Source organism: Stegodyphus dumicola, chromosome 5, assembly GCF_044657685.1.
Source record: "Stegodyphus dumicola isolate Sdum_Otavi_A_Nest chromosome 5, ASM4465768v1".
In the NCBI taxonomy this organism is placed as follows: Eukaryota; Metazoa; Arthropoda; class Arachnida; order Araneae; family Eresidae; genus Stegodyphus; species Stegodyphus dumicola.
This window is the reverse complement of record NC_140772.1, coordinates 106,983,584-107,003,014: the sequence shown is the minus strand read 5'-3', so window position 1 is coordinate 107,003,014 and position 19,431 is coordinate 106,983,584. Positions and strand designations below refer to the sequence as shown.

Genomic DNA, 19,431 nt, shown 5'->3' with positions numbered 1-19,431 from the left:
TGTCTTAATTTAAATGTCACATATTGCCAAGCTTCATTTCTATATAAATGATAGTTTTCTTAGTTTTCTAAGCAAATGGTTTACCCATCAGTAGTCATTTAAAACTAAGAACTCACAAGATTTTTTAAATTAGGTAGAACAGCAACTTTATACTAATACCAATATCGTTTTTGCTAGTCTGGCATCAGCTGAAACAGAATCAGATCAGAACAGTCAAATCATCTTATGAATTGGCTAAAGGTTCATTGTTATAAGAACAATAATGCATACAATGCTGCCAGGAAGGCGAAAATTATATTTATAGTGAATGAAAAATGCAAACTTCATTGCACCCCCCCCCCCAAAAAAAAAAAAATTCAAAGTAGGTAAAAATTTGGTCTATTTGTACCATCATCAAAGGTGGGAAAAGCAAGGCACAAACTTGCAATGTAAGTATGCAGTATCATCTGATTTTTTCCCTCGATATGTTATCTCCATGTGCTCGTGGAAAGCTGGTTTTCAGACCTCAACTTCAGGAAAGTAAATAAGTACCTGTGATATTCTGAAACTAGCCATAAATTTTTCTATAAATATTTTTTTTTAAATACTAGTGCTGCCCCTGCTGATACATGCATCCACAATTTTTGATTCCAGAACGCAACACCTTATCCTTTAAGCAACAACAGTAACCTTAAACTGATGTACACATTTAAGTAAAATCCAGAATTAACCAGGAATTATGAAAACCCAGAATTAATTTCTCACAGCAATCTAGTGCTTTAGGATACTGTGTAATAATTATCAACCACATCTCATTTATGGTTGATTACTCTTAATAAACTTGAAAATTTTCCTTCAAATAATTTTTTAAGATACTCTATTAACTTATGCATTCTTTATTATCATCTGAAATTTTTATTAAGATCAGTCCATTTGACATTATTAAAATATTTTCCAAGAATTTTTGAAAGTATATTTATTTAAAAACTGTGGTTCAAACTGGACATTTGAAACCAGATATCTGAAACTGTTATGAAAAGTTGCAGTTCAGTCAACTAGTGTGGAAAATACCACCTCTGAGCTCACTTCTGATTGGTTACCCACTTTCGCACGAACATGTTGGTGTGAATTGGCCTGTAATCTTAATTTCTTCAACGTTAGGCAATGATTCTGTAAAGGAAAGCATTTTATTTATTTATTATGCATCATATTTTCTTTATTTAATTATTTACAACTGATCATGGCAAGTGTGAAATGTCGAGAATGTGCACGATACCAAGTTTGCACAATTCTGATATTTGTTTAAATAAAAACAGACTGCTGTGTATACAAGAACCAAATATCATCAATACATTATATAATCCTTATTTAATGATTAAAATTTGTATTTTTGATTGATAAACTTGTCTTGTTTTGGCACGTTGATGCTGTCTACCGATTTGCAATATATATCAATAGTTTGGCAAAATTGCAAATATGCATCCGATAACTAACTTTTACCAGAATCTGAAAGACATTAACTTCATTTTTAATGGAAGCTGAAATTATTTTGGATATAGTTTGACCATCTTAAATGCAACCTTGGCTGGCATTCTGCCCAAACACAGACTTGTCCAAAAGGGGCGTTATTATTTACTGCGTGAGTTAAGAGAACATTTATATGCTGGAGGGAATGAATTCACTCTGAATGGCATATGCGTGTTTGCGCTCATGGTCGCGGATGAGGCAGTCGAACTATACTTATATGTATTATTATGCTGTTGACTGTGAAAGTTGGCTGCCATCAAACCACGAAAGTCAGCGGAGATTGCTATGAAAATTGCACCAACTGTTCCTGCGAAATTCTGAAGCAACTAGTCCTTCCTTACTTAATAAACAATCAGAATTTGACGCACTTCATAAAAAGACTTTTGTTGATTTCTACCATTTTGTTAGGTCCTTTGATTTTAATGGGAATTTTGATTAGTCATATTCAGATGATTATTTGTGTCCATTAATACATAATTTTTTGGTTAGAGTAGAGAGAGGCTACCCCTTGTATTATTGTGATATTGTTGTTTCATTTATGGTAGCCTGAGTAGTTGAATGTTATGGAAACCCTATTATGACGTAATCGGTTGCATGATTGCGGTAAATTCGTAAAGGCTTCTTCTGTGTGTTGGTCAGGAAGTATATTGCTTGTTTTGTGATTTAGACGGTAAAATGGCTGAATGTGGTAAGATTAATTTGAAATTTCTGTATGATTTGGAAAGAAAGGGGAAAAGAGCATTACTTGACTGGTGTGTAAATGAAGGTTTACTTATTAGCCATTATTAAGTGTCCTGTTTGGAGAAAGGAAATTCGTATGGTCGAATGTCAGACGATAACGATGCTACGGAGGATACTTTTTACTCTTATTTTGTGAATTTATGTGGCGACGCCAGTGTACAGATTCTAGTTCAGATAATTTTAGGAAGTTTTTGGGTGCTGTTAAGGAATTTTGTTTGACTGAAGACATGTTAATTCGTAAATATGGTAAGTGGATATTTCCTTTGTGTAGTGCGAAGATGAATTTCCTTTTTTATGTTATTTTATTGTTTGATTTAAAATGTAGTTTATTGACATTATATATATATTTTTTTTTGTTGGCTGCTCCTTTGACTTTTTAAGTAAATATAATTCAACGTGTACATAGGCAAACAAAGTGCACAATACCTAGTTTGAGCATGATTTTTTTTTTTTTTAAGTGAAAATAGGTCAGTGTGTACATGGATAAAAAAGGGAGTGCGCAATGCCAAGTTTGTGCAATTCTCTGATTTTTTTAAAGTGAAAATAAGTCGATGTGTACATGGATCTTGGGCTGTGCAATTCTTTGTCTTGTTATTTTGACTTTGCGTAATTGCCGCTACATAAGCCAAAATTACACGTCAAAGAATAGCACAAACTCGGTATCCATGCACCGTGAAAAATCACAAATTTTTTACAAGGAGTATATTTTTACCAATTCTTTTTTTATAGCAGGATCTTACAACTATGAAAATAATTCATTGCTTTTTATTGTGCAGAATTCATAATTTTTTTTTTTTTTTTCAAATGCAAGCACTAACAGTTAATTTAGATCTTTACCTATAAAAACAAAAGATGGCTTCTGAAAAACCAATTGAGCTAATATCAAACAAAAGCACACATGTTATGTGTGTGCAGTTATATCCTGCTTATCCATAGCTGGCATTAAATTCCGCTGCTAGCCAACACTTTTACAGTCGACAGTATAACATGCAAATACGTTATTTAGCTGGTATTTCTTGATATGCTGATGTCATGTAGTATCCCTAAAGCAAGCAGATCATGTATTAAAACTCCTTAAATAAGTTTTTGAACATGACTACGTTGCATTATTATTATTATTTGCCAGCTCATTCAAACATATCCATAACCAACTGCATTTTTCCTCTTCAAAGTTTTTAAAAATCCATTATTCAACAAATAGAAGTTTGCTTTAAATTATTCAGATAATGGCAAAGCACTCTACAGCTATTTGTCTAAGGGATGTGCCGTCTTTGTGGAGAATTTTCCTGAGAGAAATTAGCTTGTATTCTCATCACCTATGAATCACAAAAACTTCTGTCAACTAGGAACTTGAGCCAAATTACTAATGTTAGTCATGTGAGGGCAGGAGGATGAGACATAGATGCAGCTTTAACATTATATGGAATCAAAGCCACATCCTTAGTTTTGGACTAACAGTCAGCCTCACAAACCACAATATTGTTTAGGGCAAGAAAAAAGAACACAGAAAAGATAAATTACAGAAAGAGCATTTTCTTAATATTTTTGTTAAACAAATTATATCATAAAAGACATTGCAAGTGTAAATTTGCAATGTCTTTTATGATATAAAGGTAATGGAAGTATCGGCTTAAATATTACAAATTCTATAAGGAGCTTTACAGAATACTTAAACCTATCTTTTGCATATTTTACAAAATTAAATAAAAAACACCTATAATTTCTTAAATTTATTTTGACACATGCAGTTTTACTGCATATTTTGATCCTTAAAAGTTAATAAAAAATTTTAAAAATACTGATAGAATTACAGATATCTAATTGTAAATACAGAAGAAAATACATCAGACTGTTATAAAGTTTCAAAAATCAGATTTCCAGATGTGAGTTTACTTGATTACTGAATCATGTGTTAATTCACTAAACTCAAACTCTTGCTGACAAAGTCTAAACATTCATAACTAAAGCAATGACAGTATACATAAAAGATAAAGAAGACGCTGAAGTCCGAACAAAAGTAAAATTTTCATTATACTCTTTTAATCTTTTCTGCCTCTTTTTTTAAATTATATGAAAAATATAGTTATATGGCTACATGGGAGGGGGGACAGCATTTCATTCAAAAGAAAAATTTTCATTTTTTACAAGACAAAATTTTGAAACTGAAATGTCTTACACTGTTCTGAAAAGTCTGTTTTACATGTATAGATATTAATGATGATATTTTAATCATCATCATGAAAGTTTCAAATATTTACAACAAAGCAATACAATTTAAGCGAACTTAGAATAAAATAAAGGTAATGGAATTCAGAAATTTAATCCTATATTCCAGGAAAACGGCATATTTAACATTTAAAAATTACCAGACATCATGAAAGAAATTATATAAATGAAATAAAAGTTCTACACTTATTAAAAATAAGACCATTCATACAATTTAGACGAAATTTTATGAAATAAAGCGTATTCATCGAAATGAATATTCGATGAGCATAGCAAAGATTCTGACTAAAATGGAAAACAATACAAACTAACTAAATATTTTACAAACAAAAATTAGTGAAGCATTGTTACTTTTTTATTTGTCTCGGTAGTCTATATATTAGGATACCCCTTGAATTACCGCCAAGTAATTACATTCGTCACCAAGTTGTTTCATTTATTGTAACCTGAGTATTTTACGGTGAATGTTATGGAAACTCTATTATGATGTGATTGGTTGTAATGCGCGACTGTAGTGAATTTGACTGTTGGTAAAATATTTCTAAGGTTATTTCTGCATTGGGAAGTTTGTTGGTAACTTTGTGCTGTACACCGTAAAATGGCTGCCAGTGGTAAAATTAATTTGAAGTTTCTGCACAATTTAGAATGAATGGGAAAGGAAAGATCAATTGACTGGTGCGTAAATGAAGATTTAAATGGCTTTGTTCACCTCAGTAAATTACACAATGCCATTTAAGGATTCGAAAACCAGAGCTCATACGAACATTATGGAAGGTATGTGGGTCGTAATAAAATGGGATTTTCGAAAGAAATGCCTTTGACAGATGATTCTTCTGAGAATTTATGTGGTGATGGCAGTACAGATTCCAGTTGAGATAACTTAAACAGTTTTTAGATGCTTTTAAGAGAACATATGACAAAAATTTCTAAATATTAAAATTTTGGGCTAAAAAAATAAAGTAGCCTGAGACGATTCCAAAAATATATAATTTATCCATGTTTAGAAATTTTAAGACCCAAATCTTTCATTAAAAAATGTAAACAAGCACTAGCAAACCCAAAATAAGCGCCGAATCAAAAGTTCTCTCGAGAGGTGGGTGGTAGGGGAAAGAAGGGTGGGAAACGTTCAGACCCACCCTTTCTGGGATGCTCTCCATCAAAATTGGGGACGGAACTGAATTAAATTGCACTGTCACCTGTAAGGTACTCAAGGCTGTTGCCAACGGCAGGTGCACCTTGTGCTGTTATACGTCAGACAAAAGTGAACAACAACAACTCAAAACCCGAATGAAAATTTCAATAATTGCATTGGACACACATACCAAAAACTGTTTTGTGAGTGTCATCACATTAAAATTAGGTTTATTAGATGCGGTAATATGTTTTAATAATAGTGTAGAAAGTCACAATAAATAATAGAATTATTGGGAAGAATACAATCAGGGTTTTATGCAGTAAAGTTTTTGGGAAAATAGATTGCGATAGAATATGTGAGGCCCATTTCGCTTAACAAAAGCTTTCTAAAATGGCTAGAAAGAAACATTAGTTAATAAAACAAAAATAACTAGATGCAGAAATGTCATTTCAAGATGAATATGGTGCAGGAAAATGTTAAAATGATTCTTTTTATAAATTATTAGTGTTTAAATTGTTTTTTCAGTTTTTCCCAAAACGTGTTTTTTTAACTTTCAGTACACTTTCCTTGAAAACTATTCAGCCTAGAAGGTATAAATTTTCCACAGTTGTTTAGCTTAACTATCTCTTTGAAGCTAAGCACATGATATAAAATTTATGATCATTAGCTTTGGATATATAAAAAATTGGCTAATCTTTGGAATATGGTAACAGGTAGTTTGGCGACATTTTGGTACGGCGATAAAGGTTACTAGCTAGGACTTTAACAGTATACATGGATAAAGTCAAGAATGTGTGAAATGCCATTTTGGTGCAATTCTGGGATGTCTTTTTAAGTGAAAATAGGTCGACGTATACATGGATACCGTGTATGTGCAATTCTTAAAAACGTGGCAAGCAGTTTGCGATTCTGCACTTTCTCCCAATTTCGCACCTAATCTTCGTCATGATTAAGCACTTTTGTTCCATAAAAGTTCTAGCATAAGCGTAATTCGGCTAGCAGATTGTTGGAAAAAAATGTTGAGTAAAAAAATTACAAGCCTTTACTTCGTGATAACAAAATGGCGTCCAAACAAAAACTAGCAGGTTGCTGTAGCAGGGTTGGTCGCAAAATTTTCACCAAGTTACCATAATTCAAAGATTAACCAAAAAATTCAATACAATTTTTTCTACGATTTTCAAAACATTTTACTAATTTATTTTTAATATTTTTTCGGTTAATCTTTGGATTATGGTAACTTGCGAAAATTTGGCGACCAACTCTGCTACAGCAACCCTCTATTTTTTTTTCGCCGCCATTTTGTCTTCACGAAGTAAAGACATATTTCTTTTATTTTTATTTACTCAACACTTTTTCCAACAATCTGCTAGCCAAATTACACTTATGCTAGAAATTTTATGGAACGAAACTGCTTAATCATGACGAAGATTAGGTGCAAAATTGGGAGAAAGTGCAGAATCGCAAACTGCTTGCCGCGTTTTTAAGAATGGGAGGGCATTGCACTTAAAAAGGGATGGTACCAAAAAAAATCACCAATTTTCACCAAGAGGTATCCTTAAATATATTTTTCCCATTTATTTTTTTTTACAGGTATATCAGTAACCAATGCAGTAGATGCATTTCTAAACTAAACAGCTCCGCTACACATGGATAATTAATGATATTTATGTCTTTTGAACATGTGCAATTTATTTAGATTTTAAATAGTGTAATTAATGGTTAGAGTTGACTTTAGGGTACCCCTTGTATTATCACGAAATTGTTGTTTCATTTATCGCCAAGTTGTTGCCTCATTTATGACAGCCTGAGTAGTTGAATGCTATGGAAACTCTACTATGATGTAATTAGTTGCGGTGAATTTGAATCATGGGAAAAAGTTTGGATTGTGGAAAAAGTTTGTTTTGTCTGTGGGATTTTGGGTAAGGGCTTGTATGTGATGGATAAGTATGTTGTTATTTTGTGATTTACTCCGTAAACTGGCTGAATGTGGTAAGATTAATTTCAAGTTTCTGTAGGATTTGGAATGAAATCATTAATTGACTGGTGTGTAAATGAAGGTTTATTTAGTAGTCATTATTAAGTGTCCTGTTTGGGGGAAGGAAATGTGTATGGCCAAACATCAGATATTTTTTACTCTTATTTTTGTGAATTTATGTTGCACACAACAGTATACAGATTCTAGTTCAGATAATTTTAGGAAGTGTTTGGATGCTGTTAAGGAATTTTGTTTGACTGAAGACACGTAAATTTGTAAATAAGGTATGTGGATATTTCCTTCATGTAGTGCTAAGATGAATTTCCTTTTTTATGTTATTTCATCGTTTGATTTAAAATGGAATTTATTCAGATTATATATATTTTTTTATTGGCTGCTCCATTGTTTTTTTAAGTGAATACAGTTTGATGTGTACATGAACAAAGTCAAGGGAGTGTGCAAAGCCTAGTTTGTGCAATTCTCTGATATTTTTTAAAGTGAAAATAGGTGGATGTGTACATGGATAAAGTCAAGACAGTATGCAATGCCATTTTTGTACAATACTGGGATTTTCTTTTAAGTGAAAATAGGTCGATGTGTACATGGATACCAAGTTTGTCCAATTCTTTGTTTTGCTATTTTGGCTTTGTATAGCAGCGATTTTTGCGCCATAACAAGTCGAAGAATTGCACAAAGTCGGTATCAATGTACCGCCAAAAATCACCAAGTTTTTCCAAGGTGTACCCTAAAATATACTTTTACCTAATTATTTTATATAATACAACTAAACACGGGTAAAGTGCAGAATCGCCCAATTATTTGTTTGGCGCTTTTTACAAGAGTAAGAAGAATTGGATTTTTGTCAATTTTCTTTGACTTTTTACGTGAAAATAGGTTGATGTGTACATGGATAAAGTCAAGAGAGTGCGCAATGCGATTTTTGTGCAATTCTGGGATGTTTTTAAGTGAAAATAGGTCAATGTGTACATGGATACCGAATATGTGCAATTCTTCAAAATGCACAAAGCAGTGGGCGATTCTGCACTTGCCCCTAAACACCTTGTTATTCTCAATTTCAGAATAAAAGTATAAAATATGCAAAAAAATAACCTTGAGTAAATATGAGACTATACTGATCAGATAAATTTGTTTAAAGCTCTAAATTATGATATACTTGTGTTTTAATTAAAGAATCAACTGAAAATCTTGATAATTATATGAATGTTACTTAAAATTAGGATTCAACACCTTAAATAAAACGGAACTACTCTGATATGCGCCCTCAAGTCGCCAAATTCACGCTGCCATATTACTATCTAAATTTTTTGTCTACATTTTGAACTTTTAGCCTAAAATGTCTCCAAAAACGCGGTTTTCTCACATGCAAAAACTACGTTTGAACACACAATTTAGCTAAAAATCCGAAACAAAAACAAAAAATTTAGATAGCAAAAACGTAAAGTTTCTAACCAAAAATATTTGACAAGAATCCATGTACACAGCGACATGTTTTAACTTAAAAAAAATCTACGAATTGCACAATGTAGGCAACAAACGAATCTACAAACTACGCACACCTCGCTTTAATAAATTAACATAACAATAATAAATTTCAAAGAATACCATGTACACAGCATCCTGTTTAAACTTTAAAAAAATTCTATGAATTGCACAATTTAGGCAAGGAAGGAATCTACGATCTACGCACTCCTCGCTTTAATAAAATAACATAACAACAATAAATTTCAAATAATACCATGTACACAGCATTCTGTTTTAACTTTAAAAAACATCTACGAATTGTACAGTCTAGACACTAAACAACAAAATAAACTAAAATAAATTTCAAACAATTTAAAAAAACAACAATAACGAAGAACCAATGAACATAACATTCTACAAAATAAGAACAAGGATAAAATAAAATGCACTTACCATGAATTAATGCATTTTCGAATAGCAGAAATATAAATTTCATACCGCCTTTAACATGCTGCCACGTAACCACTATCGTATTTACATGACAGCCAGACACACTATCCAGAAAATTTATACTATTGTTCACAAATAAATAAAATCACAAATCCCTACTTCTATCATGCACTGCCATTAAAAATAATCTCCCAGACCCTCTTTCCACTTCCAAATACCCACTACCCCTCAACAGGATAGCCACAATCATATTTCCTTTTGCCGAACTTCAATTCAACAACTACCATTTTATCTTTCCCTCCCATCTTCTCAGACACAGAGGCGAGCCAACGAGCTCCAGTGAAAGATTTTTCAACGTCAACAGGGTTGCCATGAACACGCAATCGTGCCAAAAACCAGCGCAGAACACATATCGCTACATTTGGTGAAATTAGGGCGTATATTAGAGTTGTACCAATAAAACTAACAATCTAATTACATAATTAGGTAGAATATGAAATTTAAAATCTTGAAAACTAAAATCTTATTAAATATACCTCAAAATTTAAAAAAAAAAAATCTACTTCTCGTATTCTATCTAGATTTGTTTATAACACAAACTATTATCATGTTAAACTATTGAGCCATTTTTCTTAACTGAATTAAATCAATATTCTACATTATACATAAGTTAATGCTGCTTTTTCTTGGTTAAAAAAATAATTAATTACATAAAAAAGTTCATATGTACAAACAGTTATTTAAAATTAAATTTTAAAAAAGTATCCAGTAAATGATACATTTTGAAATACATTACTGAAATTTTACTAATTAGCAGTTTATGTTCCCAAAATATTCAAATTACTAATTAAGCAAGTACATAAATTAATGTATGCTTGGTAACAGAATTCGGCATATTAAGGCATTTTATTTGAGAATACATTTCATGGTATTGCGACCATGCATTATCGTTTACCTTGTCCAGGCAACAGAAACTACGGTACTTACATATTAACGCAACCAGGCCAAAATTCGCCAAATTTGGCGACCCTACTTATGACAACCCTACGTGTTATATGTAGTTTTTCGTAAAGAAATTATTTTTCTTACTGGTTAGATTGAATGCCCTGAAATACTTTAACTATGGGTATTTAGGATCTGCCTGCGAGTGAGAAAGATGCTGTTGAATTGTTGCAGGGATATGGAATTATACCGAACGAACGTACTTGTAAAAATTCTCATAAAATGAAACTGTATTTTGGAAAGCAAATCTTCTGGAAATGTAACGTCGAAGAGTGCAATCAACATTTGGGTGTGAGAACCGGAAATTGGTTTGAAGGTAGCCGAATTTCATTTGCGACAGCGGTGCGCTTCATTTATTTTTGGCGTAAAGAGTTAACCTCAATTAAATTTGGCGCAACAGAAAAACAGAGAGGAACAGCCCGTCATCATCTTGACTCGTACCTTATCGAATTTATATGGCGCTAAGCTCAAGCTGTTAATGGCGAAGACAGTTTTCAATCAGTGCTAAAAGCAATAGCCAAAAATTTTTCCGCCGAAAAAATAATTCTGCAACTTATTCAAATTCGAAACCGGAAGAGTTTAATTGCTATTTTATATTTTAAAACAAAATAATATAAAAAACTGTATTAAAATTATCTGTAATTAATAAATGTACATTTTCTTTCTATTCATACCTTTTTACTCAAACTTACAAATCGCGCCAACCTGGTTGCGATAATACGTAAGTACCGAAACTACTTTCTGGAAACTTTTTGATTTCATAAAACTACAAATAAGATGTTACAGTTACACAATTCGTAATCATTAAACATTCAAAATAATAATAATAAAATAACTACGAATTTTGATATCGCATACCTCATATAAATGAATATTTGCAAATCCAGCCAGAAATCTGCAAATTTTCCTATAAAATCTAATCAAAAATAGAAAGAACTTATAAACTGACGCTAATAGGAAGGAACGTGCGCTGTTTTTTACAACAAAAAACGTAACGTTTATCCCAAAAAAATACAGAATTATTACACATAAAATGTATTATAATTAAAGAAAGGAAATACCAAGGCTTTATATATTAAAATGAAACTATGACATTCCCTCTACGTAACGGACTAAAATATTTGTAACATACAAGTAATCATTCCTTCATATAAAATTTCATATAACAGAAATAAGGTTTCAGCTTAACAAAATGTGTCTGCGCATATAAAAATGTATTGCCAAAGAATTGGTACACGGGTTAACACAAACAACATTTAAACATCGCATACTTTAAGCGTTGCTAAACTGACTTGGTATCAAAAAAGGAAATTAATTTCAACATCTATAATTTCATTTACATATCACACACATAATAAAACAATGATGACTTATTTCGCAAAATATGGAAAGGGAGGAGTACATTTAAAAAACAGGCTTATGGTAAATATTTGCCTTCAATTCTCGAATTACATCATTTTCTAACATGGTAACATTCTATTTAATAAAGAAAGAGCTGAATTACCGTTTTGAAATGAAATTAGCTTCTAAAAAGACTAGATTTTACGACTAGGACAGACACGACTAGAATGCACTTTGAAACACTGCAGTAACTCAAGACAGCAATGGCGCCAAACCAATCGCAACCAACGATATGTATACTGGCAGGGGGGGCCCAAGAACGATGCGCAGTGCAGGGAGAAAGTTATGCCACATGCGCATGACGTCATGTGGGTGACAGCGTTAGTTCTTGGCGTTTGTTTACTTTCGTTGCATCAACAGTTTGATTTGATTTGTGTTGTTAATTTGCTATAATACCTAGGCGGAAGTGGCAAATTGTGCTATAGCGTTGTGTCAGAATTATACACGTTAATACGTTTTTTGGCGGAAAACACTCTTTACAACCAGATAAAATAACTATTTTTTTAATGAATTTATGTAATTTTCATACATAAATGTTATGTAATTTTACATTTATTTTTCATTTTACTGCTATTTTACATTTAAATTGAAAATTTTCTCATTTTAAATCATTTTTTATCATAATCTTCATTTTGTGTATGAGACTTACATCGTAGTGAGATATTTAAACTCAGTGTCATGTTTACCAATACTGAGTACCTGAATGATTAGTTAATAAATTCGCGTATCCAACTTCATTCACATGTTTTGGTTACTTTCTTTACATCCCAAACGTAATTCTATGTATTGAAGCAGCGTCTGGGTTAAGCTTTGCGAACTAAGTAAACTGATACATGCCTCACCGTGAGGAAAGAACAATTTCTCGACCACACTATGATGCAAACATCGAATGAGTGAGTGACATATTTCCTTCAGTGTTATTTAACTGATGCATACAGGTATGTGTGATGTAATTTAATTGATATAACTTACACATGCTTGAACCTGAAGGAAAACAAATCTGTGTATAATGCCAAAATACAAATAGCGAAAGAGTAAGTAAGATATTCGGTTCAGTTTTATTTAACTGCTGCATATGTTTTAATTTTGATTCCATATAACTTGTTTTTAATTATAAGAGAAAGAAAAATAATTCAATATTGAACACATATTTCGAGTATAAAAAAAGTATTTTAAGAAATAACCTGATAAAAATACATTAGTAATTAAAAATATTTAATTTGTGTACAGGCTGAATTGAAATTAAGATGTGGTGGTGTATTTAATTATGGCAAAGCACACTAGGGCTATCTGCATAATAGGTGTGATGCCTTCGTGGAGGACTTTCTCAGGGAAACTGGCTCGTATACACGTTACGCATGAGGAAAACCACGAAAACACCCATGCAGCCAGCCCGTTCGCGGGTTTCGGACCGAACTACCAGTGTTCAGCGACTTTACCGCTCGGCCGCTGGTGGGCCGAAACGAAGATGTAGGGCAAGTTTATTATTATTATAATTGTGCGTATATGTGTAAGAAAATGTATTTTAATTGTTCCATTTTTAATGTATGGAAGGAAGAATAGGATGCCAATATCGAAGATTATTTACTATAGCAAATAATCACGTCAGGATAAATGTTATATAGAAATCTTGTTGAGTGTAAGGGATTATAAGAGTACTTTTAGATTATAGTGAAAATATACGCACTTCTGCTAAAATCTGAAGTGAATCAGTATGAAGTGACTTTTCACTTTAAAAAGAATGAGATAAGTATACTATTTAAAAGTATAATGACGGATATTAAGAAATTTGTAGAATTTTATAGTATTTAAATATGAATTTGTTAAGTCAAATCTTTTTATATATATTTTTGCTTGAGATATGTAATTTAAACTGAAATCACGATCATATATTTCTCATGGAATGTCAAAGTTCATTTGTATTAAAAAAAAGTGCATGAGCAATGAAAATAAATAGAATAATACTTTTTGATTATGTTTTTACCATGGTCTTAGCAGTTATGCCATCATGTGTTCTGTTCAACAAGATTTATTTAGTGCAAACAATACTACGAAAAAATATTGAAAAATACCTTGTTTTACAATATTTATTTCCCTTAATTAACTTAAATATCGTTTTTCATTTTCTAATGCTTTCCTTTACGAAAAGAATTTAATGTTTACAATTATTTTCAGCATTCGTACGAATTCTGTGCATAAAATAAACATTTTCTTTAACAAAATACTTAATCGGAAAGTATATACCCGGTATTTCCGGTGTATCTACCACATATAAAATGATCATTTTGCTTTAGTTTACATTTTTTCCATTACCAAAATCATGTAGCAGACGCGTCTTGTCTCCCGGGTGACGTCACTACCAGCAACCAATGGCACGCTTTTTCCGTTCCTGGCCTAACCTTAGTATATTAAAGAACCTTGGTATACTGGTAGAGAGCTTATTGCAACCTCCAACCGGTTCCAACATTGGTGTCACGTGATTGCTGGTCCAATTCCGAAAGGTCCGGAAATACTTTACATTCAATTCTATGGGGACGAAAGACGTTTGGTCACAAAAAATTTAAGAAAATATGGTTATCCGCTGCAGCGCCTATGGATGTAAAGAAAGTTTTGTAAAAAGAGGACCTGTAACCTTTCATAGCTAAGTTTAAACTGCATGATTTATTATTTTATTTCCAGTATTTTTGTCATTTTACTATCTCTGTTGAATTGGTTGGAAAGTTTCAGCCATATTGTATAAGAAAATTGCCGTTGTATATGACATTTTCAGCATGTATTAATAGCATCAAAATGTAATAAATACTGTGACATAATTTACTGGAATCACCTTTTACAAATAATTGAATTTTATGTTCTTTTTCCATATACTTCGTTGAAATAGAAAGCTGCGCTAATTGGCTCTAATCTTTTTTCGCCAAGTTGTACGCGTTTTGGTTTCGTAAACAAGTACTGCCTGCGATAAAAAATTAAAAAAAAGAAAGAAAGAAAAATGCTATTATTATTAAATTATTGAGATAAGATTGTGCGATATGTTTACTTTGTTAAAAAGGAAGCTAATTCAAAATGTATAAATGAGCTGAAAATTTGTATACTAGTGTATCTTAGCTAATAATCAATGAATAAATCCCAAATTTTTTTAATTTAAGCTAATGCATAAGAGTGATCTGGTAAAGCAGGAATAAAGTGGCAGTGAATTCGAACTTACTTTAAAACATTTTATAAGTGTAAGGAATAAAATGGTATTAACTCGTAACGTCAACAGATTGCCTATACTTAAAAGTGCCACCTATTTATAACTTAATCACCTCAATATTTGATTGCAGAGTTTTTGCTTTCATGGTAATATTTGTTTAATTTAAGATTTTTTAAAAACCTTTTCCTTTAAAACTATTTTAGCAACATAAATATAGCATAACTATAGAATTGGTGCTACTTTGGTAGACGGTTGCACGGATTTTGGCGATTTTTCTTTTGGCGAGTAATACAACTTATGGTAAACCCATTGATGGATAAGTTATTTATGGTAACCGATATTTGTTGTCATTTTATTTAAAAAATAATGTGTTTTATTGTGCATAAATTCCGTGTTTTAAATATTATTTATGGCTTCTAAATATTAAAAATCAATTTAATTTTGCATTTTTATTTGAAATAAAAATTTTATTGTTTATCATATTTTATGAAGTTTTATATTGTGGATGATGTAACCAATGACGTCACCTTACTTTAAAAGTAATTGGTTCTTATATGTATAAATTTAACCTAATGTTTTAAACATTATTTATGGCTGTTAAATATTAAAATACAATTTAATTTTGCATTTTTTTAAAAAATGATTTTATTATATATGAATTTTAAATAATTTTAATTCTAGGCGTGATGTAATAAGCTCTCTGATTGGTTATAGAATATTTGTGCGTTAACGAGCTATAATCAGCTCCCTGATTGGTTACTGAAAATTTGTGCATTTCCGCGCCGTTTTAAAATTTAATTCATATCTTCGAATTCCTTAAAAGATGTCTTCAAAGATGTTATTTAAATTATGATTCCGATTTTTTTGTGGTACTTATCAATAAGCAATAGGTTAAACGACTAAAAAAATGTAAGTACATATTTTTCCTTTATTTTATAATTGTATACTTCAATTTTTTGTTGAAAAAATTAATACACTGTTTTAAAAAATTGCTGAGATAATTATTGTCCACATGTTTTAATGTTAATTATATTCTATATAACGTATTTTAAAGTATTTAAATTTAATAATATTCTAATTCTTTTAAATGTTGGTATGATGGTTTTTAAATCGATATTCAATTTCAGTAATATTTTAATCTAATTAAACGTTGGCACAATGTTTTTATAGCGGTGTTTTTATTCTCTTTGCTATATGAAAGTAATAGTAACCTTATTTTACTATTTTATACTCATAGTAAATGTATTTATTTACCCTTGCTGCCATCTTAAAAAGCGACATTTTCAACAAAAAATTAATCCATTACTTTTAAACATATTTATTTTTTTTAAAGTTTTGAATACTTTACTATGCGTAAAAACAGCGTTTTTCAAGATGGCTGACGTTTGTAAAAATCGCGCCAACAATTGCGCCAACGTAAATCGCCAAAAATTCGTGCAACCGTCTACCAAAGTAGCACCATAGAATTTTCTTTAATTTATAATGAGGATTAAGTGCGTATTAAGATTTTTAGAAGGAGTTAAATTAAAAAAAAATCCTTGAAAACAGGCCTTAAGTTTTTGTTTTGATGGGTTAATATATATATATATAATTTGTCAAAAACAACCCATCAATACTATATCTCAGTAAACTTTTGCAGGTTTGAATGAGGCTTTCATCATTATATCTTTACTAGTTTTTACTTTCTATTCATAAAAGCTTTTTTTTTTTTTTTTTTCTTTTCTGTGAAACAGTCAGTTTTATTTAAGCTCTGTATTTGTTAAAATAAAAGCATGTAGTTTTAATTTGTAGTTTATATTTTATTCACACTGTTTTATGTATTGATTTTTTAAAAGTAAATATCACATTCTTTATATATCTATAAAGATTTCCATGGTTTTTACAAGCTAATTTTTTTTTTTAAATTTATATCATCTCAAAAAAAAAAAAAAAAGTTTCATGAGTCAAATTTCCCATGTCAGAGCCATATATAAAGTATTGTATTTCATAATGTTATTCATGTAGTATATAATAATGTGTAGTTTCTATATTTCAGCCAAATTGTGTGTTTTTGTTTTAAAAAGCTCTTTACTTATTCACAAATCAAAAACAGGAAATTTGGAAAATACTTAACTACCAGTTTGAGTAGGTGATTTTTGGTACTTGTTCCTGATATACGTTAGAAAAAATAATTTAAATAAATAAAAAATAGCATTAATCCACTTAAAATAAAAATATACTACTTTGTATGAACACCAAACTTTTAACTATGAGCATGACATGCTTTTCGTTTCTTCATCAGATGCAAGTTGGATCCTTTGCAGCTGGAAAGATGGGTTAGGTTAGGTTATTTAATTACGGCAAAGCCTCGAGGGCTATCTGCTTAAGGGGAGGGATGCCTTCGTGGAGGACTTTCTAAGGGTAACTGGTGAAGAACGAAAGCTTTTTTGTTCAAAATGTGCGTCCTGCTCGCGTTTAAAAGATTGGTGTTCATACAAAGTAGTATATTTTTGTTTTACGTAATTTTTGAGTGTTTATTTGTAATTAAATCCACTTACTTTATAGTAAATACTATATTTAAATGCACATTTTCGTAATGTGTTTATTTAATAATTAACTGTTTTATGAAGTTGTTGATCGCAACTTCATACGAATGGAGCTTAGAATAGGAGGAGGGAAGGTCAAACCCAAACCGTGAATCTTGCCGGCTGTGTTACTACTGTCGCTGTGACTTGTGCAAGAAAGTCTGTCATTGCAACATTTTCTTTTCTTTTTGAAGCATTTCATTTTGTGCTGCATGTGGATGCACAAATCGATTTTCAAAAAAGATTCCTGGGATTACTTTTCACGCCAAAGTATTGATGTTTTTAATGTAATTTGATAAATATGTTGAAAAATATCACAATTTCATGTTATTTTCTTTCCAGATGTAAAAAAGGACTTAATAATAATCAAAATATGTTGAATACATGTTAATATTTCCGATAATAGTTGCTATCTTCGTTCCTTAACATACAATAATTTAAACTGTATAATTTGAACTATTTAGGTAATTTGTTTTATAATTTTCATGAATAGTAAGAAATCAGTTATTACTATTTTTATGACTTGGAAAGGTGTTAAATAAAGTAATGCTTTTCTTTGTGTATTAATTATTATTAATTTTTAAGTTTTGTGAACTTTTTTTTTTTTTTTGCTTATTACATGCTCGGCCCTTAGGCACTACACGGAAAGGGAGGGATGCCTCGTGGAGGTCTTTTTAAGGGAAACTGGCTCATATCCACGTTACACATGGGCAAAACCACGAAAACGCCCATGCAGCCAGCCCGTTCGCTAGGACTCGAACCCCGGACCGAACTACCAGTGTTCAGCGGCTTTTATCGCTCGGCCGCTGGTGAACCCTTTGTGAATTGTTATGAATATAATTTGTGCATTTGATCAAGATCAACTGTTCTGTTGTTAAAAACTGTTTGCTTAAACTTGCATAAAACAAATTTCTAGGCACTATAGCGATAAAAGTAAGTAAAATATTTACGCAATTGAACATGGGAAAGACGTATCCAAAAATTTATATAGGTATATTTCTGTAATTCAGCTTAATTCAAGGCAATTTCTTTGAGATTCATAAATATGAAACATGGATAAACTGAAACCATTAAATTCGCATAAGTCTGTTTTATTTTATTAATATTTGTTTTCTTATTGTTATAAGGTTGTTGGTTCTGCAAAGGGTCTATCTAAAACTTTCACTTAATAAAATCATGCAATCTTTTTTTAAGATAATTATCTGCTAAATATGTGAATTTTCTGCTTTAATCATAGTCTTTGAGTCAATAACATTTCCAGAAGTATTTCAGTTTTTGTAATGTAAAAACAAGCCTGCATTTGCACAGAATATCCATTGGCAGTTGACTTCAAAAAAGGCTTCAATTCATTACAGCGACCCTATTTAATCTAAATCTAATGATGAATTCACGCTCCGACATTTCAAAAGGATTGCGTCTGACGCAATCCTCTTGAAATGTCGGAGCCTTTTGTCGACAAATGTCTGCCTATTCTTTCAGCATAAGCAAATTTATCACGCAGTGGCTAATCGCACCGACGGTGCTTGAAGACAGCTTTGGTTGCAACTTGAAGACATCTTTGGTTGCAACTTGAAGACAGCTGCTTACATACAGCTTTGATTCACACCACCTACGTTCGCGCATGCGCACAATCAGCCCAGGACGCCTATTCTATGATCACTGGATCTGTCTACAACTTAAGCGAACAATATTGACTCAAAGAAACCGGTATGGACAGCTATCAACAACTTATCGGAGAAAGCCATTCTGTGGTCCT

General features: G+C 31.3%; 1 protein-coding gene across 2 annotated transcripts in view; it reads right to left on the bottom strand.

Annotated features, from left to right (window-relative positions):
- The window catches only part of LOC118185441 (ras-related protein Rab-3-like), a 48,214-nt gene extending 36,077 nt beyond the window's left edge, over nt 1-12,137 (bottom strand). For both annotated transcript variants that reach the window (XR_004757597.2, XM_035355287.2), the window contains exon 1: nt 12,022-12,137. The gene's annotated coding sequence lies outside the window, so the exon portion shown is untranslated. The remainder of the gene's footprint in view (nt 1-12,021) is intronic.
- Between the last annotated feature and the right edge of the window lie 7,294 nt (nt 12,138-19,431).